Source organism: Macaca thibetana, chromosome 16 (genome assembly GCF_024542745.1).
Source record: "Macaca thibetana thibetana isolate TM-01 chromosome 16, ASM2454274v1, whole genome shotgun sequence".
NCBI lineage: Eukaryota > Metazoa > Chordata > Mammalia > Primates > Cercopithecidae > Macaca > Macaca thibetana.
The window spans coordinates 62,539,895-62,565,264 of NC_065593.1; the positions used below are offsets into that span (position 1 = coordinate 62,539,895).

Sequence of the window (25,370 nt, forward strand, 5' to 3'; positions counted from 1 at the left end):
ATGATTAATTCCTCTTCAAAGGGTTTAACTGTGTAATGTCCTTGTTCTTTGTTCAGAAGCCCAACCTCCTTATACTCCCTTGTTTCTGGCCTGCAAACAACCCTCCTGCTCCTGTTGTGCCTGGACATGCTCAGACAAGTCTGGACATGCCTTGTACTGTAACAGACAAGACTACTCCTACCCCCTCCTTCTCTTACAAATCACGTGTTTATCCTATTCAAAAAAGTTTAAGTCTCAGCCAACTGGGATCAGTTTAGATTGTACGGTCCAACCCTAGCCAACACAGGAAGGATACAAGGACAGGAACTGTGTTAGGGATAAAAACCCCTTCCCTCCTTTGTTCAGGGTGCTCTTGCGGTCGGAAAAGACGCAGGCAGCATCTTTCTGCAGAAGTAAATTGCCTTGCTGAGAAATCCTTTGTCTCAGTGCTAGTTTTTCTCTTCAGCACCGCTTACTTGTTCCCAACAATCTGGGGGCCTGTCCAGGATTCTCATTCTCCTCTGGGGAAGGGTCTTCAGTCCCCACTCATGAGGAGACGCGTCCCACTGCCTTGCTGTGGTGGCCTCAAGGGTTAGGGATTGAGACGCACCTGGTGTGACAAATAAACCCAGACTCTCGGCAACGCAGGAGAAAAAGGCCTACAAATACCACAGCGACCAGGTAACTCTGCGCATAAACAAAGGTCAGAAGAACCACAAGGGCAATAAGTATTTCCTTGGTGGTCGGGACATCCTGAAGGTTGAAAAAGTGTGTGAATGAGACACACAACTGAGTGCAAAGCGAGTGTGGAGTCTGGATCTGCGGTTCCATGGTCACCTCATATGGCTTAGGGTGGCTTGCCTGTCTTGCCTGTCAGGGGATTATACTGAACCGCCAATGCTAAGAGGGACCTGAAAATTCCCTCAGAGGAAGCAACCAGAGAAGGAATAAGTGGAAGCAAAAGAGTGCAAGAAATCTCAAGTAAAGGGGGTTGAGCCTCTAAAGAAAGAGTGCAAGAGGCCGGGCGCAGTGGCTCACACCTGTAATCCCAGCACTTTGGGAGGCTGAGATGGGCAGATCACAAGGTCAGGAGTTCAAGACCAGCCTGGCCAACATGGTGAAACCCCGACTCCACTACAAAAAAAAAAAAAAAAAAAAATTAGCTAGGTGAGCAGAGATTGTGCCATTGCACTCCAGCCTGGGCGACAAAGCAAGACTCCATCTTTTAAAAAAAGAAGAAAGAAAGAAACGGTGCAAGAAATCTCTAGTAAGAGAGGTTGAGCCCTGCAAACTCAAGAAAACACCTTCTCCAGTATGGGAAATACCCCAAGCAAGACAACAGAATTCCCCGATAGTCCCTTAGGTCTCATGCTAAAATACTGTAAAGATAATGAAAGGACTAAAAATAAGAAGCAACAAATGATAAAATATTGTTGTTTTATTTGAACTAAGGAAACTATCCTCGAACCATCAGTTTTCCAGCCACAGTTTGGGTCAAACGAGGATTCGATTTGTCAGCTTTTAATAGAATATGTAAATAACAAGAGTCCTGTCTCTCAGGAGGAGACACACTATGCCCTGTGCTGACGGCAGGGGCCTGTCCTCCTCTACCCCTTCAAAGCCAGTAAGAATAAGCCAGAAACTACTTCCCCTATAGAAACTAAGGCCCCCACCCCTAAGCAACCCACATGGGATCCTTCAGACCATCTACTTCAGCCAGATACCTCTCACCTCCCTCCCCCTCAGGCAGCCGCTCGGACCCTTCCCCCGACTCACACTGTGCCCCCTCTTTATAATCCTAACTCTTGGAATCATTCCCAGCCTGAGGGCCCTCCCCCAGGAAGGCTTCCACGTGAGATAGAACAATGTAGAAAGGATATTCAAAACTTCCCTTTCCCCACCACTTCCAAAGAGTCAGCTCCAACTCTCTTCCCCTTAAGGGAAGTGCCCCTCAGAGGAGGCTGCGCTGGCTTTGTAAATGCTCCATTAACTAGCTCAGACATCTGAAACCTAAAAAGGGAGCTCAAACCACTCTTAAGTGACCCTTATAGAGTGGCTGACCAGATTAATCAATTTCTTGGACTCCCAGATATATACTTAGGCTGAGCTAATGTCTATCCTATGTATTCTCTTTTCAGGAGAAGACAGGAGCATGATTCACAGGGCTGCTATGACAATTTGGGAACGTCAGCATCCCTCAGGTCAGAATGTCCCAGCAGCTGAACAAAAATTTGCAGCCACAGATCCTCAATGGGATAATAACAATGCAGCCCACTGAAGAAATACGTAAGACCTTAGAGAACTGATAATTAAAGGAATTCAAAAATCTGTACTCCGCACCCAAAGCATTACCAAAGCTTTTCACATACAACAAGTGAAGGATGAAGGACCTACAGAGTTCTTAGAAAGGCTCAAGGAGCAAATGAGGAAATATTCAGGTCTAGACTTAGAAGTGTGTTAAAGCTCCATTTTGTTACCAATAGTTGGCCAGACATCACCAAAAAAAGTTATAGAAAATGGAGAACTAGAAAGCTATAGACTAGCTTTTGAGAGAAGCTCAAAAGGTGTACGTACGAAGAGACAAGGAAAAGAAAGAGCAAAAGGAAGGATCATGCTATCCACCCCACAACAGAACACTCAGGGGCCAAAACCTACAAAGAAATTAAGCCCCCACTTTCCAGGCCATATAAAAGCTACGAAACAGCACAGCCAAAGAACCCAAAAGTAGGAGGGAAAAAAGGGCAAAACGAATGTTTCAAGTGTGGAAAAATAGGCCACTTTAAAAAGGAACGTCCCAAATGGGAAAAAGAGAAAGAAATTCCACTCATGACCTTCGGGGAAGAACGGGAGGTCAGGGGCTCTACTCTTTTGACCTCAAGTCCCACCAAGAGCCCTTGATAAATTTAGAGGTGGGACCCAAACCTGAGCTTATCACCTTTTTCCTTGATTCAGGAGCTGCTCACTCCTCAGTTTGTTATCTTCCCCGATGTAACTTGTTCACGGGAAAAACTTTTTATTTCGGGAGTAAAAGAAGAGGGGTTTAGCAAAAATCTTAGAAGAAACAGAAATTAAATATAAGGACCACACAGTAAATATTACACTTCTGTTAATCCCGGAGGCAGGAACAACTATTAGGGAAGAGATTTAAAGCTAAAATTAAATCTAGGCCTCTATGTTAATCAAGAAAAATTCCTCCCCTCCCTAAATTTGCTCACTACCCTCCATAAAGGGTACATCCATTCAGATGTATGGTCAAAAGAAGGAAATCGAGGCAAGTAATAAAAGAAAAAAGGCGTAACGGGTACTCAGTAGTAAATGAAGATACCCCCACAGAAATAAAATTAGGAAGATTATCTAATAACTGGTCTGCACAAACATGTGAGTTGTGTGCATTAAATCAAGTCTTAAAATTTCTGCAAAACCAGGAAGGAACTATTTATACAGACTCCAAGTATGCTTTTGGAGTGGTCCACACCTTTGCAAAAATTTTAACAGAGCAAGGCCTCATTAACAGTAAAGGCCAAAACTTAGTCCATAGGGACATAATAATTCAAGTATTAGAAAATCTACAGTTGCCAGAAGAAATAGCTGTTGTTCATGTCCCAGGGCATCAAAGAAATCTTTCCTTTGGAAGCCGAGGGAATAATCTTGCTGACCAAATAGCCGAGCAAGCTGCCTCTTCCCCAGCGGGAACCCATTTTCCATTTAACTCCTTGTCTCCCTCCCCCAGCCGTGGTCCCCATCCTTTCCCATAATGAACAAGAAAAGTTAAAGGAAATAGGAGCCAAAGAAAGCTCAGAAGAAAAATAAATATTACCAGATGGGAGGGAAATGTTGTCTAAACCTCTCATAAGAGATATGTTGTCTCAACTCCATCAAGGAACTCACTGGGGTCCCCAGGCTATGTGTGATGCCACTCTCAGAGTTTATGGGTATATAGAAATCTATACCCTTGCTAGGCAAATTGTGGATAGTTGTATAATATGCAAAAAAAAAAAAAAAATAATAAATCAACAAATAAGAGGCATCCCCTTGGGGGAAAAAACCCAGAGTTAAGGCCATTCCAAAAAATTCAAATTCATTATACTGAAATGCCCCCAGTAGGCCATCTTAACTATTTATTAGTAATAGCAGATCATCTCACCCACTGGGTAGAGGCCATCCCTTTCCCAAACATAACAGCTAAAAATGTAGTTAAAACTTATTAAAACAAATTATACCAAGGTTTGGAATTACAGAAAACACTGATTTAGACAATAGAACCCATTTTACTGCCCTCATTTTTTTTTTTTTTTTTGAGACGGAGTCTCGCTCTGTCACCCAGGCTGGAGTGCAGTGGCCGGATCTCAGCTCACTGCAAGCTCCGCCTCCCGGGTTTACGCCATTCTCCTGCCTCAGCCTCCCGAGTAGCTGGGACTACAGGCGCCCGCCACCTCGCCCGGCTAGTTTTTTGTATTTCTTAATAGAGACGGGGTTTCACCGTGTTAGCCAAGATGGTCTCGATCTCCTGACCTCGTGATCCGCCCGTCTCGGCCTCCCAAAGTGCTGGGATTACAGGCTTGAGCCACCGCGCCCGGCCTGCCCTCATTATTAAAGGACTCACTCAAACACTAGGAATAAAACGGGAATATCATATACCAATGCATCCAACCTCATCAGGAAAAGTAGAAAGAATGAACCAAGCTTTAAAAAATCATTTAACCCAATTAATTTTAAAAACTCACCTACCTTGGACAAAATGTCTTCCTATTGCCCTGTTCAGAGTCCAAACAGCCCCCCAAAAGGGCACTGGCCTCTCCCCTTATGAAATGCTTTATGGACTGCCTTACTTAAACTCTAATATTGACATTCCCACTTTTGAAACAAAGGATCAATTTCTCAAAAACTATGTATCAGGTTTGTCTTCCACCTTCTCCTCTTAGGACTTAAGGCCTTTTAGCACAACTCCACCCCTTGAATTTCCAGTCCATCATCACCCGCCCAGGGATTACATCCTCGTCAGAAGTTGGAAAGGAGAAAAACTCGAATCTACTCAGGAAGGACCTTATTTAGTACTTCTAACATCTGAAATGGCAGTCAGGACCACCAAAAAAGGTTGGACTCATCACACCCAAGTCAAAAGAGCACCATCCTCTCCTGAGTCATGCACTACGGTTCCAGGACCCACCCCAAACAGAGTAACATTAAAAAAGAAAGTTTAATCTGTCTCTTCCTCCTTATCTTCCTTTCCCCAACTACCTCACATCTTATTATTAATATAACCAGATCTAGCTCCCCTCAAACCATTACTTTTAACGCTTGTCTTGTTATGCCTTGCGGGGATCTCCAAAGCCAAACACAGCTGGCCTCTTCAGAAAAGTACCTTTGCCCTTCCAGGATAAATAAAACTGCCTGTAGAACTGACTTTTGCACAGACTGAGCCTGATCCTATAACTGGTGGTTCTGTGATACCTGGGGAGATGTAATGTAGACCACCAAGTATCGAGGCTGGACCTCCTCAATAGGTTGTACCTCTCTAAAACCTTATATTCACTTTACCAAAGGTACAACCCCCGCCACTTGTCAACTCCAACAGTGTAACCCTGTGCAAATCTCTATTAATGTCCCCACTTCTACTGACACCAACCCCACTCTAGGTCACTTCTATGGCCTAGGAGCTAATATTCCTGGAAAGGACCCCACAGGATTCTTTGAAATGTGCTTCATTACTCCTCCACCCCCTTCACCTTCTTCTCCTTCTAAACCCTCTTCCAATCAAACAGCTGTTCTTTCTGTACCCCATGACGAAACTGGGGCAATGAGGCATACAAGACTCTCTCACTGCTATTCCCCCAAGTTAAAGGTCCTGCAGGTCAGCCCCCAAGGGCCATCCGGCCTCCAGCTTCTGATGTTAATTTTACCTCGTGTCTCTCACGGCAGGGGAAAGATTAACGTCCCTCAGAGACCTAAAAGGGTGCAGTGAAACCAAGCCTTCCCAAGAGCTTACCAGTCAAGCTGCCTTTTGTCCATTCTCGAGCAAATGTATAGCGGTACTGTGGCAAACTACTGTTAGGCACTCTGCCTAGAAACTGGAGCAGCACTTGAGCCCTAGTCCAACTGGCCATCCCTTTCACTCTGGCATTCTAAAAACATAACAGGACAGAGGATTAAAAAAAAAAGACAAAAAAGGGGGGGTTGCCCCTCATGGGTCTCTTAACCCTCACATTTATATAGATGCTATTGGGATCCCAGGAGGGGTACCAGATAAATTTAAAGCCCGAAACCAAATAGCTGCAGGATTCAGATTCAAATCTTCACTGTTCTGGTGGTCAACTATAAACAAAAATGTAGATTGGATAAATTACATTTACTATAATCAACAGCGGTTTGTCAATTACACAAAAGATGCCATTAAAGGGACAGCTGAACAATTAGGCCCCACCAGCCAAATGGCCTGGGAAAACAGAATAGCCCTTAACACAATGTTAGCAAAAAAAAAAGGTGAAGCCTGTGTCATGATTGGAGTCCAATGCTGTACTTTCATCCTTAACAACACAGCTCCCGATGGAACAATTACGAAGGCTTTACAAGACCTTACCTCTCTATCAGATAAGTTAGCCAAAAATTCCAGAATAAACGACCCCTTCACAAGTCTCATGGAAAAGTGGTTTGGTAAACAAAAAGGGCTTATGACTTCAGTATTAACCTCTCTTGCAATTGTTACAGGTGTACTCGTTCTTGCAGGATGCTGCATCATGCCCTGTATCCACGGGTTAATGCAAAGACTTATAGGAACAGCTCTCACAGGCCGGGCGCAGTGGCTCATGTCTGTAATCGAAGCACTTTGGGAGGCCGAGGCGGGCAGATCACGAGGTCAGGAGATTGAGACCATCCTGGTTAACACAGTGAAACCCCGTTTCTACTAAAAATACAATAAATTAGCCGGGCGCGGTGGCAGGCGCCTGTAGTCCCAGCTACTCGGGAGGCTGAGGCAAAAGAATGGTGTGAACCCAGGAGGTGGAGCTAGGAGTGAGCCGGTATCGCACCACTGCACTCCAGCCTGGGCGAAAGAGTGAGACTCTGTCTCAAAAAAAGAAAAGAAAAGAAAAGAAAAGACACAGCTCTCACAAAACCTCCCCACCTCTCCTCCTCTATACTCAAATAGGCTCTTGTTCCTAGGTGATCCAGAAGAACAGCAGAGCCAAATCATGTTAGAAAAAATTTGAAGAGAAAGAATTATCAAAAGACAAAGGGGGAAACTGCCAGAGATGATGAATTCCTCTTCAAAGGGTTTAATTGTGTAATGTCCTTGTTCTTTGTTCAGAAGCCCAACCTCCTTACACTCCCTTGTTTCTGGTCTCCAAACAATCCTCCTGCTCTTGTTGTGCCATGACACACTCAGACATATCCAGACATGCCTTGTACTGTAACGGACAGACCACTCCTACCCCCCCTTCTCTTACAAATCATGCATTTACCTATTAGAAAAAGTTTAAGTCTTAGCCAACTGGGATCAGTTTAGATTGTACAGTCCAACCCTAGCCAGTAGGGGAAGGACACAGGGACAGGAACTGCATTAGGGATAAAAACCCCTTCCCTCCTTTGTTCGGTGCGCTCTTGCGGTCGTTAACAGGTGGCACCTTTCTGCAGAAGTAAATTGCCCTGCTGAGAAATCCTTTGTCTCAATGCTGGTTTTTCTCTCCAGCACGCTTACTTGTTCCCAACACAAGGAACACTCTTGCCTTTGGGTAAGGGGACTACCCCGTGTCCCCTCCCCACTAAAAACTGTTTCATCACTCAATAAAACTTCCCGCCTTGTTCACTCGAGTGTCCACGTGCCTACTTCTTCCTGGTCATGAGACAAGAACCCAGACCTAGCTAAGGAGCAAAAAATCCTGCATCAATACCACACAAGATGTTAATAATAGGGAAATGTGTAAGGCAGAAGGAGAAGGTATATGGAAATTCTCTGTACTAGTTGCTCAATTTTCTGTATACCTGTAATTGCTCTAAAAAATAAACTCTATTAAATATGATAAAAAGAAACAAAAGCAATCAAGTAACACATTGGCCAAAGGTAAAAACCTATTGTGCTCATGGTGTAAGAAAACTGGCCAGGCGCAGTGGCTCACGCTTGTAATTCTAGCATTTCAAGAGGCCAAGGTGGGTGGATCACTTGAGGCCAGGAGTTTGAGACCAGCCTGGCCAACATGGCGAATCCCCTTCTCTGCAAAAAATACAAAAATTAGCTGGGTGTGGTACTGCGTGCTTGTAATCCCAGCTACTCAAGCGGCTGAGAATCGCCTCAACCTGGGAGGTGGAGATTGCAGCAGTCGCACCACTGTCCTCTGGCCTGGGTAACAGAGGGAAACTCTGTCTCAAAAAAGAAAAGGAAAAAGAAAAGAAAGCAGAAAGACAAGCTTCTTTTAAGAACCTAGAAAAGTTTCTAACATTACTGATTCAACATTCACTCCCTTCTCCAACAGGCACAGTGCTGAGGACACACGAACACAAGACAAAGGCCCTATCCAGGAAGAGCTTTCATCTGGGGAGACACATCAGAGAGATGATCAAACCAACGTGTGTACATAGAGAGCCTAGTCACGCATGCACCCTAATCAGCTTCACAAAGATTACTGCATTTAATAGGTATAATCTTCATTTTTTTGTTTTTTGTTTTTGAGACCGAGTCTTGTTCTGTCATCCAGACTGCGATGCAACGGCACTATCTTCGCTCACTGCAACCTCCACCTCCCGGGTTCAAGCCATGCTCCTGCCTCAGTCTCTCAAGTAGCTGGGACTACAGGTGCTTGCCACCCAGCCTGGCTAATTTTTGTATTTTTAGTAGAGATGGGTATTCACCATGTTGGCGAGGCTGACCTCAAGTGATCCACCTGCCTCAGCCTCCCAAAGTGCTGGGATTACAGGCATGAGCCACCGCACCCGGCCCTTAATAGGTATAATCTTTCCATGAAATAAGTATTTCTCCCATTTTAAAATGAGAAATCAGAGGCTGAGAGGATTTGAACCCAGGTCTACCCCACTCCAGTTACCATTCTATTTCAGAGCACAGGCTTTAGAAGAGGCAGATCTGGCTTCAAATCCCAGTTCCACCATTAAAAGTGGTCCTTGGGGAGGCTATCTAATTTCATTAAGCTTTAATTTCTTCATCTTCTTCAACTTACAGCATTGTTGAAAGATTAAATAAGAAAACAAAGTGTTTGGCAGGCCCTGACACAGAACAAGTATGGGGACGGGCACGAGGGCTCAGGCCTGTAATCCCAGCAATTTGGGAGGCCAACGTGGGAGGATCACTTGAGCCCAGGAGTTAAAGACCAGCCTGGGCAACATAGCAAGATCTCATCTCAAAAACAAACAAACAAAAGAGTAAGTACAATACTCAATAAGTATGGCTACTGTTTCATGCGGCACATGGACCTCTCAAGGAGGAAGATACTACTGGCAACGAAGTAAAGCCGCTGTTAGGCCCACAGTCCAGGAACCAGCTGAGCTCTGCACAAGATGAGGAGGGGGACCTTCTGAATGCAAACAGCTTAAAACACTAAATATTTTCATTGGACATTTATCTTTTCCACTAAACTTTGAAATGCACCAAATAAAACCCATGTGTTCACCACACTAAAATAATTATCTCACTCGAGACCCTAAAAATACAAGATGTAAATCTCACAAGACTTTGTTAGAAACCAGTTATTTTAAGTATATAATTAGCTGACTAAAAAAAGGAACTAGGTATAAATAACAGCATATTAGGTCTCCTGCCTTCCACAGAGAAAAGAAAAGGCCAAAGGAAGATAATGGCAAAAAAATGATCATACTTCAGTTCAGGCACTGAGAATAACACGCTCCCTTTATAATATAAATTGTGAAAGGAAAATAAATCTTGGGGCCCCCAAATCACTAAGCTAAAAGGAAAAGTCAAGCTAGGAGGCAAACTCGCTTCCACTCCACTCAAAGCCACCCCTCTACTCACTGAGAAAAATGCTAAATGCTTCTGGCTGCCTCTCTTACCTACCTGCCACCTGGAGACCCCTCCCTGCTTCGAGTTGTCCCGCCTTTCTGGACAGAACCAATGTACATCTTACATATGTTGATTGAGGTCTCACGTCTCCCTACGATATATAAAACCAAGCTGTGCCCTGACCACCTTGGACACATGTTGTCAGGACCTCCTGAGGCTGCAGCGTAAAAGGTGCACGTCCTCAACCTTGGCAAAACAAACTTTCTAAATTAATGAAGACCTGTCTCAGATATTCGGGGTTCACAGAATAGAGAAAATACAGAGGAAATATATGGATTTAGTTATCTAATTCACTGATTAGCTACAGTATACTATATTCGGTTGACAGGAGAAAACATGGCCCTGAAGATAAATATCAGTCAAGTGGAAAGGGAACTTTCATAAAACAAATGAAGGAGAAGGGGTACTGAGTAACAGGATGTTCTCTGCAGAGGTTTCCGTTACAGGTAGCCCTGAATCTGGCTTCTAATGGCATTAACGTTTTCCACAGAATAAGGAAACCCGATCTACTTGGAAAAGAAAGATTGCATGTCAGGAAGCGAATTGCTCAGCTCCATTGTGGCCTGAATAAATGTAAACATGAGACTGTTATTCCCACAGTTCTGGGAGGTCATCTACTATCCTCAGGACAAAAGCTTTCTCCGCCACACAATTATCTGCCAGACTCCACACTGCACCAGTATCTACGGCCTTCAGCTATTTTAAGCCCAGCTTTCCTAGCAACTTCCTCCCACTCCCCACCACCACCCTCACCCACACCCACCCAATTATCATGTCTGCCCGGCTATCCAAGTGTCCTTTCCCTCCACTCCTCCAGCACTGTCATTCTAGGACTAAGACACAAACCGGGGAGGCATACGGCAGAGCAAATTAGAGCCTGGGCTCTCGTGTCAATGGACCTTGATTTGGATCCCAGCTGAACAACCGGGAAACAAAGGCCTCCTGTCCAAGTAAACAGAATGAAAGCCACCAACAAAGATGGAGCGCTGGGAAAAAGGGTTACTGCCCAGCAAGGAGACAGATCAGACCAGACAGAGCAAAAGGGAGAAGAGGTGGTGGGAAATAGGGAGGTTTTTCAAAAATTGAGTTTAATTGACCAAATTGGGCAGTCCCCCCTCAAACCAGAATTGGTTCAGAGTGACTCCCAGAGAGGTCTTTTAAAGCAAAGACTGCAAACTGGCCCCATTAGGAATTACGAAAGCCAAGTTCCTGAGCGCTGTGGGCTGATGGCCTCCAGATAGGCACAGGCGCCCTGCCTGCTCAGGGGCACGGCACCCGGTCAGCCCATACCACTGTCAGCAGGTGAGGCAGCCAGGTCAGGGCAATCACTTGGTAACCGATTTCAACCTGTTTCTTCACTTGTAAAGTGGGATAAAAAAGCCTACCCACAAAGTAAGTGTGGGCAATAAATGAGATACTGCCACACAAGCACTCTCTAAATGTTGTTCCTAGACCTCTTATATGTTAAGTATTTTGCAAATTGCGGTTCAGTGGCAAGATCTCTGGCTGCCACCCAGGAGCCCAGGCTCCTCTGCAGGCCAAGCAGTATCATCTTCACCCTGGGCTTGTCAAGGTCAAATAAAAATAAAGAGCTGAATCCCTAAAACAGTTTCATTTGGGAAAAGAGAATTGCAAGTTGGGGCATAGAGAGAGACCAGGGTGCTCTTCGGTATGTTTGAAGAAAAAACAGAAGGTTGGGGGTTTAATGAGAAAGAGAAATGTCACTCATCTACGAGGCCCTGCTGCGAGTCGCTCCTTTGATCTTAAAGAAACTGGACAGCATATGAAGACTGAATATCCATGTGAATGCGTGACACGAAGAACCTGGTGACAGCATCTACTCTCTGCATGTGAACAGGCTCAGAAGGGTCTGAGGGACTCTCTGAATGAACTTAAAACTTCTGCCTGTTAAGAACAAGTTTGACTCTGGTAAATGGCCTTCGTAGCTAAACTATAAAACCAAAGAGGAGGGAAGGGGAGGAAAACAAGAATGAAAAACAAAAGAAAGAAAAGCAAGAAAGGTGACATACTGTTTTGAAAACTCATTGGTACTAGTGAAGTTTCTGGGAGCTGCCAAGCTCTGACTGATGAGTGAGTGACGGCGCTGAGAACAACCAGTCTTAGAGTCACAGCAGTTACTTCAGCAGCAAGGAGGTAACACTGGTTTTAAAGTTACAGCAGGTCACTCTGGCAGCCGGCCTTCAAGATAATGCCGGGGCAGACGCTCTGTGTCCCAGCTTTTCTTCTTCCCTGGTCTCTCGACTCTAGTTTAGTTGGGTGTGACAGGGTAAGTCCAATTCATATCATCGATCTTCACGGACTGTATACTTGCTGAGAGCAGAACTCAAGGGGCTCAGTTGTCACTGCAAGCTCCAGACCAAGCACAGTGGCAGGAGCTACGTCAATCCCCTCCAGAAAATAACAAAGAGCCCAGGAGGCAGAGGCTGCTGGAGAATTGTCCCATTGGCCGATGGCATACCGAACTCCCGTCTCCCTGGTACATGGCCAATATTCTCAAACTAAATAGCTTTGAGTGCTTTAAACTTTTAAAGTTAAAAATATGATATAGTTTTATGTGAGGATAGTAACAACACCTACAAAGCACTCCAAAATATCCTTCATGAAAAAGAAAACATGACTATGAGAATTCACAATACTTTTTTTTTTTTGAGACGGAGTTTTGCTCTTGTTGCCCTGGCTGGAGTGCAATGGCACCACCTCGGCTCACCGACACCTCCACCTCCCCGATTCAAGTGATTCTCCTGCCTCAACCTCCCGAGTAGCTGAGATTACAGGCATGCACCACCACACCCAGCTCATTTTGTATTTTTAGTAGAGATGGGGTTTCTCCATGTTGGTCAGGCTGGTCTCAAACCCCCGACCTCAGGTGATCCACCTGCCCTGGCCTCCCAAAGTGCTGGGATTACAGGCGTCAGCCACCGCGCCTGGTCCACAACGTATTTTTTAACCTTTCCACCATATGGTAATAATGCAGTCAAAATACACGTCATGTTCATTTCCACAGATGTAAATACCACCCAGAAGAAACTGAAGACACTGTCATTTCTATTTTCCATTCTCATCTCAGCCTTACCAGTCAATATCAACTTCAGTTAAAATGACTATCAAATCAGTACTAATTTGATTCCTTGCATTGAAGGGTTGCCCATATTTTAAAATACTTGAGCCACAATAAGGAGCCGATAGGGCGAAGCGACCATCTGTGGGATTATGACTGAACGCCTTCAAGTCAGAATTCCACTCAGGCAGACGGGTACAGCAGTGCCCGCAGGGCCTCGATTGGCCTCCAACGGCCTCGGACAGCCGGTCCCTCCCCCACCGCGTGCCAGGACCAGGGTCCGGTGCAGAGAGCCCCTCGTCCTGGGAAACGCAGCCGCCCCCTCGCCCGTTGGGCCACCCCTGTTCGTGGGGAACCTGGCTCCAAACCATTCGTAGACGACCTGCAGAATTCAGGGTCAGGGATTCGTACGTAGCAGAGCAGCTCCGTCACTGCGATCTATTGAAAGTCAGCCCTCGACACAAGGGTTTGTTTAAAAAAAAGAAGAAAGAAGAAAAGAGAGAGAGAGAGGGAGGGAGACAGAGAGAGAGGGAGAGAGGGAAGGAGCAAGCAAAACAAAACAAATAAAAATTAAAATACAGTAGTTGAGTCAACCAGGCACTCGCATTAAACACAAATAGGATAACAAGGATGTTTATTCCCCTCCCCTCCTTAACTTCTGTTTTAAAAAAAAAAAAAAATTTAAGGACCTAGCTGATTTGGATTCATGAAAGTAAAGCAAAATCTCTATGGCAAAGAAATCCTTTATGAAGCTTGAGTAATGCACAAACCCTCCTTTTAAATGAGAAATGTTTCCTTGAACCTTTAATGTTGACCAGTTATTCTTTTCCCTTTGCAGAACTCAGTCTATTGACCAGTTATTTTTATTTTTATTATTATTATTTTTTTGAGACAGAGTCTCGATTTATTGCCCAGGCTGGAGTGCAGTGGCACAATCACAGCTCACTGCAACCTCCACCACTCCCCACCCTCGCGGCTCAAGTGATTCTCTCGCCTTAGCCGCCCTAGTAGCTGGGATTACAGGCGGGTGCCACGACACCCAGCTAATTTTTGTATTTTTAGTACAGACAGGGTTTCAGCATGTTAGCCAGACTGGTCTCAAACTCCTGACCCCCAGTGATCTGCCTGCCTCAGCCTCCCAAAGGATTGGGATTCTAGGTGTAAGCCACCTTGACTGGTCAGTTATTTTTATTATAACGTTACTTAAATAGGTGCAAACAGTTTCAAAAACAAAAAAACTCATGCAATTATAAAATGTGAACGATGTACACTTAATGGGGAAAATGACAATTTGTTGAAGACCAATTTCCCCTTCAAAATGAATATGGAACTGAACCGGAGGGGCACAGCTTCTTTCAAACTGGGCAGAAGCTGTTTGATGACTCACTACTCTCATCATTTTACTCTATTTAAATCTATATTTGTACAGCTCCCCATCTGCAAAGTAAGTACCCCAGTCTCTAGTCGGCTCAAATACATCATTTACATAGTAATTTCATCCCTATTCTTTTTGTATTTACTTTCACCCATTAAAATAGTATTATTTGTTGCACACAAAAAATAAAAGCCACGCATGTGCTGATGGTACTCAGCTGTAAGCATGCTACACAGATGATCTCAACGTGCCTATGTAGTTTTTCCATTATCAAAATAAAAGTACAAAGACAACCAATCCCCGCTACAGAATTAAAGACACCAGTTAGAAAAAAATGGAAGCATACATATCTTTAGATAAAAATCTTTATACTTAAGATGCCTGATCTCTGTCAATATATCTTGAATGTCAAATGCTTTGCATGCCACAATTGCTTAAGCCCTAGGCAAACAAGAATGTCTACAGGGCCATGAAAGGTTTTATTTCTCTTTGCTTTTCATGCATTTAAAGCAATCACATGATACTGAAAGCATCCAACGGAAACCAAAATATGCATGATATTCAAAAACCATTCCTAATCTGAAATTTTTTTGGTCTAATAAAGAGCAAACTGAGTATAAATCTCTCTCTAACAACAAAATAGCAGTGTGCATATTCCCCTTCAGATTCGCTTGGACTTGGCAGAATACGGTTTTACTTTCCAGAGTGTAAAAGAGAAATTTATGGACTTCAGAAAAGCATTTGGTGTTCTAGGGAACTGCAGCTGTCAGCTTTTAAAGATGCCATGTGTTTGCCCACATAAAAGAATGCAATGAGCTATGGAAATATTATCTGGTTTCATGAACCAGAATAATAACTCCGCAGAGTCATAGGCTGCCAATAGGAGTGGTTTAATCCACCAGGAAAATATTGATCATTCACTATTTATTAAATATCTACTGTGCGGGTTGTACCTCATAGACCTTGAAGCACTTAAAATTTAAATCACACTCTGAAGAACAAAGAAAAGAAAATCAGGAGTAACACTATGACTTGAACACTTAACAGGGTAGGGTCATCTGTAGAATTCTCTATCTTCTCTACCACCTCCATTCCGTCAACACAGGAGTTCACGCTTTTATTTAAGAGAGTCACCACTCAGCTCATCATTCCACAACGGCTTTTACACGCTATTCTTTCTTTGTTAAAAAATTAACAACAACGGCAATCATGAGATGTAAATTAAAGCTGTATTTTCAACAGATGGAATAAAATAGTGGTTGAATTCCTCAAGGAACTTGTCTTTTGGATCTGGAATCTATCAAACATAAAAGACAAGGGCCAGGAACAGTGGCTCATGCCTGTAATCCCAGCACTTTGGGAGGCCAAGGCAGGCGTATCACAAGATCAGGAGTTCAAGACCAGTGTGGCCAACATGGTGAAACCGTGTCTCTACTAAAAATACAAAAATTAGCCGAGCTTGGTGGCAGGCGCCTGTAGTCCCAACTACTTGGGAGGCTGAGGAAGAAGAATCGCTTGAACCTGGGAGGCTGAGGTTGCAGTGAGCCGAGATCGTGCCACTGTACTCCAGCCTGGGCAACAGAGCGACACTCTGTCTCGAAAAGAAAAGAAAAGAGGCCGGGTGTGGTGGCTCATGCCTGTAATCCCAGCACTTTGGGAAGCCCAGGCAGGCCAATCGCCTGAGGTCAGAAGTTTGAGACCAGCCTGGCCAATAGGGCAAACCCCCATCTATACTAAAAATGCAAAAATTAGCCAGGTGTGATGGCTCACACCTGTAATCCCAGCTACTTGGGAGGCTGAGGCAGGAGAATTGCTTGAACCCGGGAGGTGGAGGCTGCAGTGAGCCGAAATTGTGCCACTGCACTCCAGCCTGGGTGACAGAGTAAGAGTCTACCTCAGAAAACAAAAAACAAAAAACAAAAAAACACTACAGCTGGGCGGATCACATGAAGCCAGGCATTCTAGACCAGCCTGGCCGACAGGGTGAAACCGCATCTCCACTAAAATTACAAAAATTAGCTGGGCATGGTGGTGCACATTTGTAATCCCAGCTACTCGGGAGGCACGAGAATTGCTTGAGTCCAGGAGGCGGAGGTTGCAGTGAGCCGAGATCATGCCACTGCACTCCAGCCTAGGCAACAGAGTGAGACTGTCTCAAAAAAAAAAAAAAAAGAAAGAAAAAAAGAAAGCAAGCTATAAAATTAATTTAAATTTTAAAAATGTACAATACAGACAACAGCCAAAAGGTGGAAACAACCCAGTGTCCATCGATAAGTGAATGGATGAGCAGAATGTGGCAGACACAATTGAGTACGATTCACCCCTGAAGAGGAAGGGAATTCTGCACATGCTAAAACACAAATGAACCTTGAAGACATTAGGCTAAGTGAAAAAACCCAGTCACACACAAAGTCAAGTACTGTGTCATTCTACCCATAAGAGGTGCCGAGTAGTCAAATTTATAGGGACAGACAGAATGGTGGCTGCCAGGGGCTGGGGAAAGGAAGAATGGGGAATGAGTGTTTCATGGGGACAGAGCTTCAGTTTGGGAAGATGAGAAAGTTCTGGAGCTGGATGGTGGTGGTGGCTGCACAACGATGTGAATTTAATTAGTGCCACTGAACTCTGCACTTAAAAGTGGTTACAGGCCAGGCGCGATGGCTCATGCCTGTAATCCCAGCACTCTGGAAGGCCAAGGAGGGTGGATTATGAGGTCAGGAGTTCGAGACCAGTCTGGCCAATATGGTGAAACCCCATCTCTACTAAAAACACAAAAATAAAAGTTATGGCCAGGCACAGTGGCTCATGCCCAGCCCACATGCTTGTAAATATAACGTGGACATCGCTAAATAAACTCAAGAACAGCAATTTGGAGAAGTACATAAAGCAGTCTCCTTCTAGTGTATGTTAAATCCGTCACATGAAAACATGATGTAATAAGAGCCTATTTATACAGCCTGTTGAAAAAATCATTCCTCTGAAAAACTTTTAAATAAAAGTTATGGCCAGGCGCAGTGGCTCATGCCTGTAATCCCAGCACTTTGGGAGGCCAAGGCAGGCGATCACGAGGTCAGGAGTTTGGGACCAGCCTGATCAACATGGTGAAACCCCGTCTCTACTAAAAATACAAAAATCAGCCAGGCATGGTGGTGCATGCCTGTAATCCCAGCTACTCAGGAGGCTGAGGCAGGAGAATCGCTTGAACCTGGGAGATGGAGGCTGCAGTGAGCCGAGATCATGCCACTGCACTCCAGCCTGGGCAACAGAGCAAAACTCCGTCTCAAAAAAAAAAAAAAGTTATAATGGAAACCACCCTCCTTTCTTCCTGTCCCATGTACTACAAATTCAAATGATGCAAATCCACACCAGGGGTTCTCCGGGCTGAAGAGGCATAAGAATCACCTGGAAGGCTTGCAAAGCCACAGACTGCGGGACCCACCTCCAGGAATTCTGACTCAGTGAAGAATTAGGATTCGGAACTCTTCGAATTTACATTCTAAACCAACTTTGTGTGAAGAAAATTCAAATGAAGGTAATAGGTGTTTGGAGAAGAGCTTTCTAAATATTAATGCCATAAATCCTGCAACATACCACTGACCACTTAAATCAATTTACTTCTTAAAATATGTACTTGTAGCTTTTAGTTCTGGCCTTGTTTTTTAATACACACACAAGCATTAAACTAGGAAAAAGAAAAGAAACATACACATTTTGTGATTAGGCCTACCTCACGTTATAGAATAACTTATTAATTAAGAAAACAAGAATTATGTAATAACTCTTGGGTTTTATATTTGGAGAAATCTTAAAATCAGATTACCATTCTACCAGAATCAAGAATTTTACTTAAAATAAATTTATGTTCCATAGGAGAACCAAAGAAATAGGATTTTGTATATACTTTGTATTCATCACTACAGGAGAAAAGCCACTCAAAACGCTAAGTGACACATAAACCAGGACACGCTTTTCAGGCAACTAGAGGGATTATAAGCTTCAGTTCACTGAACTATTTTACTCACAAAACATGATTTGCATCAGATTCTTTTGAACCATAAACAGTAAACACACCTGACCAAAAGACTATGTTCCAATGTAGCCTTTTTTCAAAATTTTCATTATGTCATGGGATTAGAGTAAAAAAAAAAAAAAAACAAAATTTCACTGACAGAGTACAAGTGATGCAAGAAACAAAAACATACACTGCAAGACCCATCTACTCTTCAGAGAAATTTTTTTTTTTTTTAAGACTGAGTCTCGCTCTGTTGTCCAGTCTGGAGTGCAGTGGTATGATCCTGGCTCACTGCAACCTCAGCCTCCTGGGTTCAAGCAATTCTCGTGCCTCAGTCTCCCCAGTAGCTAGGATTACAGATGTGTGCCACCACGCCCAGCTAATTTTTGTATTTTTAGTAGAGACGGGGGTTTCACCATGTTGGCCAGGTTGGTCTCGAACTCCTGACCTCAAGTGATCCACCCGCCTCGGCTTCCCAAAGTGCTGGGATTACAGGTGTGAGCCACTGCACTTGGCCAAGAAATCCGTTTTTGAGAGCACGATGATTTGATTCTCACCCTGGGAACACTGGCAGTTGCAGGGAAGGTGACAGAGAGAGGCAGAGAGACCAGTGGAGTGTCAGGACCCTACAGCGGCTGCCAGTTCACAGAAAGGACTCTCTACCAGGAGCAGCTGCACGCGGCCAGCTAGACCCAGCCCAGTGAGAAAGGAGGAGAGGTGTTCCAGGCAAGTATGTGGTCAAGGCACCAAGACCTGACAAAAAATGGTATACCTAGGAAACGGCAAGAAATTCGACACAATTAGACTGTGCAGTGGGTGTGGAGGCCTGGCCGTAGAGAGGAGGCTGCAGGGACAGGCAGAAGGCCAATGACAAAGGATTCTGGGAGCCAAGCTTAAGCTGGGAACCTCATCTCAAAGATGAGGTGCATGGACTGGGCAAAGTGGTTCACGCCTGAAATTCCAGCTACTCGGAAGGCTGAGGCAGGAGGGAGACAGAGGCTGCAGTGAGCTGAGATGGTGCCACTGCATTCCAGGCTGGGCGACAGAGCGAGATTCTGTCTCAAAAAATTTAAAAAATAAATAAATAAAGATGAGGTACAGCCACTTCATTATTTGAGACTTGCAGGCAGCAGAGTCAGGTTTACAATGCACTGACCTCTCTGGCAGCAGCCCCGAGGAAGAGCAGAAGAGTGAGGGGTAGACTCAGGGTCCAGAGGCTGTTGTCGGGAGGAGTGGTCTGGGGCTAAGCCACCAAGGCTACAGAACAGCAAAGAGAGCGCCCATCCAGGAGACATCTCTGCCAGCTCCCATCTGGGCACCACCAAGACTGAGGGGTGAGGAGGGAAGGCTGCCAGGGATGCCTGGGTTTCTGCTCTGCGGGTAAGGTACCTGTGAGGCCGAGCATCTAAAGCAGCAGCTCAGGGGAAAGGGAGAGCTTCCGAGTGGTGTTTTATTGGTTCGGTTTTTACTGGGGTGGGTGGGTGTGGTGGGTGTTTGTTTCTGGTGGGGTGTGTTTGCTGCGCAGGCAGGAGGAGATGAGCTCTGTTTCAGAGGCATGAAATCTGCCTGGGACAGTGAAATGGAGATGTCTAGCAGGCAGATGGTTTGGAGTTTGGAAGCTCCTGGGGGGTATCTCGGGTGAAGATAAAGCTTTGAGATCTTTGGTTTACAAAGTGACAGGTGAAGCCACAGGTTTAAATGGGGCTGCCCAGTTAAGAGCCAGACAGCTATGCCTCAAAGAGCATTAACTGCTCATTAAAACACCTATTATTGCCAGAAAATGCAAAATATACAACTGGGGGTCCCCAAACAGCAAAAGCAGAGGAAAAGGAACAAACCGTCCGTCTGCACCTTAATAAGGCAAGAAAGTGGAATAAAGAAAGTCCAAATCAGAAGGGGAAGGCCGCACACCTAAAAGGAAAAGAAGTAAGGATGCAGCCATCTACTGAAATACACAAGACATTTACAAACTGGATGCTTATCAGTACCTCGGATACTCTACTGATACACCTGGCAGTACAGATCACTGAAAAACAGGTCAGATTTCTGAATGGAAAATTGATCCAGTACATATAAAGATACACACAGCAATTATTTTATATATTGATCCATAATTACAGAGAGAGACTTTCCTTAACAAAAAAAAGGGGGGGGGCGGGGAAGGGCCCAGCAGAGTCCTCCCTCGGTATCTGTAGGGGACTGGTTCCAGGATGACCCTCCAATCCCAAAACCCGTGGATGCCCAAGTCCCTGATATAAAAATGGAGAGGCATTTACATTTTATATTTAACCTACACACATCCTCTCATATACACAGACACACATCTTTTAGATACAGGGCCTCGCTCTGTTCACACAGGCCAGAGTGGCACAGTCATAGCTCACTGCAGCCTCAAACTCCTAGGCTCAAGCAGTCCTCCTGTCTCAAGTCTCCTGAGCAGCTAAGACTACGGGCATGCGCCACCACACCCAGCTCATTTTTCAAAAAATTTATCATAGAGACAGGGTCTTGCTATGTTGCCCAGGCTGGTCTCAAACTACTGGCCTCAAGTGATTGTCCCGCCTTGGCCTCCCAAAGCACTGGGATTACAGATGTGAGCCACCACAACCAGCCCTCCCATATATTTTAAATTCTCTCTACATTACTTATAATACAAAATACAATGTAAATGCTATGTAAATAGTTGTTACATGTGTTTTATTCATATTATGTTTTATTGTTACGTTGTTTTTATTGTTTCTCCTGAACATTTCTGATCCATGGTTGGTTGTATCTGTGGGTACAGAACACGAGGATACAGAGGGCTGCTGTCCTCTTAACATCAAACTGTATCTTTCAAGTCCTCTTAACATCAAACTGTATCTTTCAGGAAAATTACAACGCAGTATATGCTTCTTGTTACAACATGCCAAATAATTCCACTAGAACTATACAAAAATGTCTGCTTAACTAGCATACAGGTCAAAAATCAAGAGAGATGGATCAATTATAACATCTGCCAACCAAAATCCTCTCTACGGTGAACTTCTCTGGGGAAGCTTCCCCAGGCGGCCCAAGAGCCCTATCCAGAGATCTAATAAAACAGACAACAGAAAAGGGCAAGGACTGACTGCCCAGCACAACTGGGCACCTCGGACCACAAACACCACCCACCTCCTCAACCCCAGGCCAGACTCCTGCCAAGCGCCTGCTGCGTGCACTACACAGAAACGCTGCCAATAAATTAATCCCTCTCACCTGCTTTCAGTACAAAATATGAGGACCCATTCAGTGGGTTAAAAAGTAACTATAAAAATAAATAAATAAGGAGTAACCATAAATAGAATGGCCCAGTTTAATTTGGGAGAAAAAAATCTTGCATCTTATTTGCAACTCAAAATTACATAGAATAATCCTAGGAAGAAGAGGGGAGCAGCTGGTTTTAACTATTAGTTTCCATCTCTGCCAGCAAATGTTTAAACGAACTGCTAGCCAGGCTCAGTGGCTCATGCCTGTAACCCCAGCATTTTGGGAGGCCGAGGAGGGTGGATCACTTGAGGTCAGGAGTTTGAGACCAGCCTGGCCAACATGGTGAAACCCCGTCTGTACTAAAAATACAAAAATTAGCCGGGTGTAGTGGCACATGCCTGTAGTCCCGGCTACTCGGAGGCTGAGGCAGGAGAATCGCTGAAACCCGGGAGGCGGAGGTTGCAGTGAGCCAAGATTGTGCCACTGCACTCCAGCCTGGGTGACAAGAGTGAAACTCTGCCTCAAAACATAATAATAATAGATACATAAAGAGAACTGCTAAAGGGTGGCTGCACTGATTGAATTTAGGTCCGCACCTTCTCCTTACAACCTATTTGCTATAAGGAACAATTAAATCAGCAAAAGGTTAAGGTAACTGAACAGGACAAATGACCCAGTTTCTCTAACAAATCAATGGCATGAAAGGAAACAAAAGGAAAGGGAGAATGTTAGAGAATAAAGGAGACCCAGGAAACATAATAACCAAATACAAATGGTTTTATTTGAAGCAGGATCCAAGCAACTTACAAAAGACATTTTTTAGACAAGTGAGAAAATATGAACATGGACAGTGCATTAGATGAAATCAGGCATTATTACAACTTTTGTTAGGTGTGATACCAACATGGTGGGTTTTTTTAAAAAGGAAAAAAGGCTCTTTGCACAGTGGCACTATCATAGTCAATGACGTTTACCCGAGGCACGATTATTGCTAATTGAAAACTTCCCAATACCACAAGACAACTTGCAATAGAGCTGGCACTGGCCATTTCCTTTTTCTTTTGAGATGAAGTCTCGCTCTGTCGCCTAGGGTGGAGTGCAGTGGCATGACCTCAGCTCACTACAACCTCTGCCTTCCGGGTTCAAGCGATTCTCCTGCCTCAGCCTCCCAAGTAGCTGGGATTACAGGTGCATGCCACCACACCCGGCTAATTTTTGTATTTTTAGTAGAGACAGGGTTTCACCATGTTGGCTAGGCTGGTCTCAAACTCCTGACCTCAAATGATCCACCCACCTCAGCCTCCCAAAGGGCTGGGATTACAGGCATGAGCCACTGTGCCCAGCCTGCACTGGCCATTTCTGACAGTCTCTATGGAGACTGAATATAAAAGGTTTTAAAAAAAAGTCTGCCTTAGTAATCTTAAGCAACAGGAATATAATTTCAAATTTAAAAAAAGAAAAAGAAAAATTAGCTGGCACGGTGTGAGCCTGCAGTCCCAGCTACTCAGCAGGCTAAGGCAGGGTTCCTTGAGCCCAGGAGTTTGAGGCTGCAGTGAGCTATAATCATGCCACTGCACTCCAGCCTAGGTGACAAAGCAAGACCCTATCTCAAAAAAAATAAAAATAATAAAAGCAAAAGGTTAGAGATGCACGCTGAAGTATTTGTCAACCAATTAACAAGACACCTGAAATCTGCTTTAATACACCAGGAAAGAAAAAAGTGGGGAGAACCGATAAAAATATTGGTAAGATTTTGTTTTGTTTTTTAGAGACAGGGTCTTACCATGTTGCCCAGGCTAGTCTCAAACTCCTGGCCTCAAGCCATCCTTCCACCTTGGCCTCCCAAAGTGCTGGGATTACGGGCATGAGCCACTGTGCCAGGCCCGGCAAGACGCTGATAACAGTGAAACTGTGTGGTGGGTAAATGGCATTTATTATATGATTCTCTCTACCTGTGTATGCTTGAAATTTTCCATAAAACAAGGTTTTGGGGTTTTTTGTTTGTTTTTATAAAACCAGGTAAATAAGAGAGGCAAGAAGCTGAATCTGATCCATTTTATTTCTCCTTGAAATATTTTCCTACTGCACCACAACTGCCTTCACTCCAGCACATTAAAAACACTTGGATACAGCTCAGGAAGAGCATGGGGAAAACCAGCCGGAACGCACAATGCTCAGACGGAATACAAGGGAAAAGGTCTGGCTCTCTACAAAGCGGCACGTAATGAAAGCTCACTCCAGTTGTCCATTTTCAAAACCAAGTAAATCTGACTAATTACACCCCAGCTTTGATTAAATGCAACAGGACTCACACGATGGCATTCACAACTTTACAAATGAGGACAGCACAATCTCCCACTAATTGGCCAGGTCCTTTTATATATCATCAGAGAAAACGGAACATTTCCCTCCACTTCTAGACTTGAACAAAGTTGGGTTTTAAGACAGCTACCCCAAAAAGTAGATTGCTTATTAGTTTGGGTAAAAACAAATTCTACTGCACATTAGGCTGCTGGAAGATCTAAGGATACCTTGATGAATGAAAAAGATGTATTTCAATATCACACCTAACCATCAGAAACTAAAAAAAACCGAATCAGAAATACAAAAAGGCCCAAGGACGAAATATAGGATGAGAGAAAGAAGATGTGCTCTGAGAAGATGAACGACAGACTGAAAATATTTCCTAATAACTAAAACAATGCTGAAAATCTGATGTGCACAGGACCTCAGAGTTAGAAAACAACGTTAGAGAAAAGGGGACAGGCAGCTCAGAGAATATTCAGGCAAGGAGCGGGTGGGAAGATGGATGGTTTCTGAACACAGCTAGCTGCCACGAAGATGGAGAAAGGGCAAAGCAGGACCTGTGCCCCCTGCCCAACCAACCAGAGGAACAACATGGGCACAGCTCCACGTCAGCAAGTGTTCTCCCTCGGCAATTCCACACTCCAGGAAGGCCCCAATTAAGGAAAAGCAGGATCTCCTCGCCCTGAAGTAGGATACATGAGTCGCGAGTCCATCCCGGGATCCCTCACGTCTCCCTTGTTTTGTATATGAAATTGGAACGGATGAAATAGCTTCAATGTAAATGCCTATTTGATGTAACAGAGATACACGTTCATAGTCATTTACTCACTTATAAACTGATTCAGTTACCCTGGCATTTGGAGGTGGGATGGGGCAGGGTATCTGGAAGGCAGAGGGGGAGGCTGTGGCACCACCAGGTCACTGTCGCCTACCCTCACCCCTGCTGTCTGTCGCACTCCAGCACCTCCTCACAACAGTCTTACACTAGTCACCGGCCTAGGAGGTTACAGAGCTGGTCTGTGGCAGGCACAGATTTGTATCTGGCCTCAAAGCAAATCTCTTTTTCTTCCTTCCTCTGGTCTTAGTGGGAAGACATGAGACACCTGAGAGGAAAGGGGAAAAAACCCCAAATGCCAGAGTACAAAACAAAATAAAGCAAAAGGATCGGGAGAGCGAAACAAATTCTGCTGTACTTAGGCCGTTTAATCAACAGCTGTGGTTACTCCGAGAGCACTGCCCGTGGGCCAGCCCCGCTCCGCAACGAGTAGTATTTAAAACCAAAACAAAACCTATACACTGCTAAGCAGGTTTTTTGGTTATTCAACCTGGAAAAGCACACCACTTAAACGGCCATGAGAGTGTTTACCAA

The 25,370-nt window shown here is 44.5% G+C and overlaps 3 protein-coding genes and 1 pseudogene across 14 annotated transcripts in view; 3 read left to right on the forward strand and 1 right to left on the reverse strand.

Moving 5' to 3' along the window:
- Positions 1 to 25,370, forward strand: part of MXRA7 (matrix remodeling associated 7) — a 1,130,960-nt gene that overhangs the window by 651,554 nt on the left and 454,036 nt on the right. The gene's annotated exons all lie outside the window — the stretch shown is intronic.
- The window catches only part of JMJD6 (jumonji domain containing 6, arginine demethylase and lysine hydroxylase), a 1,042,475-nt gene that overhangs the window by 601,829 nt on the left and 415,276 nt on the right, over positions 1 to 25,370 (forward strand). The gene's annotated exons all lie outside the window — the stretch shown is intronic.
- SEC14L1 (SEC14 like lipid binding 1) overlaps positions 1 to 25,370 on the reverse strand; it is a 76,229-nt gene that overhangs the window by 42,011 nt on the left and 8,848 nt on the right. The window lies entirely within an intron of this gene.
- On the forward strand, positions 22,629 to 22,761 carry LOC126940103 (uncharacterized; annotated as a pseudogene).